This window comes from Girardinichthys multiradiatus, chromosome 3 (assembly GCF_021462225.1).
Source record: "Girardinichthys multiradiatus isolate DD_20200921_A chromosome 3, DD_fGirMul_XY1, whole genome shotgun sequence".
Classification (NCBI taxonomy): Eukaryota; Metazoa; Chordata; class Actinopteri; order Cyprinodontiformes; family Goodeidae; genus Girardinichthys; species Girardinichthys multiradiatus.
In genome coordinates, this window is record NC_061796.1 from 6,399,393 (window position 1) to 6,402,442 (window position 3,050).

The 3,050-nt window shown below is 38.6% G+C and overlaps 1 pseudogene; it reads right to left on the reverse strand.

Moving 5' to 3' along the window:
• Positions 1-588: 588 nt before the first annotated feature.
• LOC124865573 lies at positions 589-2,628 on the reverse strand (annotated as a pseudogene).
• Positions 2,629-3,050: the final 422 nt, after the last annotated feature.

The window sequence follows — 3,050 nt, forward strand, 5'->3', positions numbered from 1 at the left end:
AATTAGAGTGGTCAGTTAATTTTCAGTCATGCTTTTGGACCAGAAATACAAAGAAGGCCCCCTGCTGGTAACTGAATTACTAACCTTTTCTCTGTGAGGCAGCAGAACTGACAATTGATCCGCTGTGCATCTCATCACCACAACTGCAGGACTTTAAATCCATAAATAAAAACTGCCAGAATTCAGGCAATTCACAATAGTTAAAAAGTGTACAGTTAGATTCATCAAGTGCTAAATGAGGTTTTCGTAGCTTTATAAACCTTGATTGACACAAGGATTCATCTAGATATTTATTACAAATAATATTGTCACGTCAAGTGCTTTTGCTGTCCTTAGAATTTTTTTCATAACATATATTCTTTATAGTAATTAAAAATATGTGCTCTCACAATGGAGCATTCTTAAAAGTGAAATACCTTTTAAAAATATATTATATACTGTATGTAGTTCTGCAAAGATGCAACAGCAACAAGTCATAAAAAAAGATTCTTTTAAATATGTTCTGGCTGAATAAAAAAAACAAATTTTACATTCAAGATGTCTTTTATCATAATTAACACTCACAATATGTTTTAAATCTTTGTTTTCTTAAAAAAAAAATGTGATAAATAAAGTAAGCTTAAATTAAAATAAATGGCCCATGCTTTCCAAATTTACACATTCACGTTATACATTTGAGAACGACTTCTAAACATCCTGTGGAACCAGACAAAATACAGGAACATCATAAATAGCCAGAAGCATAAATAGGCCACACAACCGAATATAAGAAATTTAGCTTCCATTTTTTTTACTGTCAGACGACCAGTCCTGCTGGGTCTCCCTATAGATTGCGTAGCCAAGCCCGCTTAACAAAATAGCAGCCCACAATGACAGTGGAAGAAGGGGAACATAGTTGGCAAACATTTTACGCCTACCTGATGTCCCCCAGCTTTTTTGTTTTATTGTGAACATTGTGAAGTACTTCAAAGGCAGCAAGCTGGTCATGTACAGAACAGAGTAGAGCCACATGAACAACATCACAATGTTTTGGCGAAGGAGGCAGGCGTATGCTGCTTTCACCAGTCCATTGAGTTGGATGCAGCAAAGAATCAGACAATGTCCCACAGAGTGCCCACCCAGACCAGCTTGACGATCATGCCGGAAGAAAGGGAAAATGCCAGAGACGATGGACTCGTAGGTCATCCAGAGGTGATGCTTGTGCCACCACATGGCGTTGTAGAGCCACTCAAGGAAGTAGGATTTGGTCCAGCGAGTCTGCTGGTTGAGCCAGCGAAGAAAAAGGACTGGCAGGCCCGCTCAATGTTGAAAGCCATCCAGTACCTGAGGCTGCTCATGAAGCTGATGTAAGAATCTTTCAGGTTAAGGATCATGACGTCTCCTCCAACAGTACCAAACCGGGGTTTGCTTTCCAATACCTTGTACAGTTTTACAGTGGCTAACAGGTCCAGCTTGGTGTCAAAATCACACACCTGTGGAGCCAGAACGGTTGATTTTATCATTGAAACTCTGTAACTCTACATTTCATTTCACAAGATAGAGGATATTCTGGGTGCTGATGATCCCAGTGCCTTGAATGATGTGTACATCACCTCCCACTTCCCTCTCCACTTCTATGAGGGATCAAAGTAACAAAACTTAACTTGAAATAAATTGAAGGTGTGAAATACTGAACATGGTATAACTGAGTGCTGTAAAAACCAACATGTGATTAATTTCGCCTCTGTGAAAATTAAAATACGTGAATTTGTGAATTAAAACAGACAACCTTACATCTGATAACCTTAATATTTATAACATTAATATTTACCATGTTATCATTTTAATGACATCCAAATTCACAGATTCTAATTTTTACAGAGGCGATATTAATCACATGTTGGTTTTTATGGCACTCAATTTTACCATGTTCAGGATTTCACACCTTCAATTCATTTCAAGTTAATTTTTGTTACTTTGACCCCTCATACACTCCTGCGTGATGCAGACACACCATTTGGTCTGGATCAGGTGCTCCACTTCTTTTCTCCGAGGATCCTCTCGTATTACATAATCAGCATCCTGTCCTGGACCACTCAGTGTGTCCATTTCCATATTGCCCTGGACTTGAGGCAGGATCCATGAATGGTAGTTGTTCCTCCAAACATAGAGACCCATATATCTTGGTCTTCAAAAACCTCTCTAAACATGTTCATCATGTACCTGTCATTATCTGTGTTCTCGTCTATCACCATGACAATACACAAAAGCTCTGGTGGGTACTTCAAGCCTTTAACGGAGGTGAGGCACTCTCAGAGGTACTTGGGATCCTCCTGGTAAGCAGATATTGTTAATCCAATGGTTTTCAAATTGGTGCATGGTTTTGTGCGGTTTTTCATCCGGTGCTCAATAAACGCAATAAGGCTCAGTACCTGCAAGTGGAGTGAGAGCAGGAGTGCATAAAAGCCAAAGGGATGTCACCATCTGGAAGCCATCAGCATAGGCCTGCAGCATGACTCCTAGAACCAGCAAAGCGAAGAGAAAAGGTGAAGATGGCCCAGCTTCTTCATAGAATTGTTCAGCTCCATTATCTCTTTGGAAAAAGAGAACCCACAGGTCAGTTAACAAGTAAAACTGAGGCTTTGGCATATACAGGTATTAGTGCATGCAGAAACATTAAATCAATCCAATAAAAGCAAATTATGTAAAGAATATCTCTAATTGAGATAAGTATAAGTTATATAACATTGCTTCCTTCCTTCACTTCCTTTTCTTTTTGGATTGAGTGATCCTTGCAGATTTACAGCTAACCCACAACTGGCAGATTTAAATTAAAATAATTTTCATTAAACCAAGAGGTTTGCTTCTGACAGGAAGTGAAACAGGCATCTTTAAACAATTTTATTTTAATTGAGTTTTGAAGTACCTGAAAAAAAACATTTAACACTTTCAATCACAACATTCTAGATAATAAATGTGAATGTTACATGATCAGGGGCAACACGTTGAACTGGGTAAAGAGTTATCTTAGTGACGGCCACAGTTTGTCAGAATGGTGGATTACTGTTCTT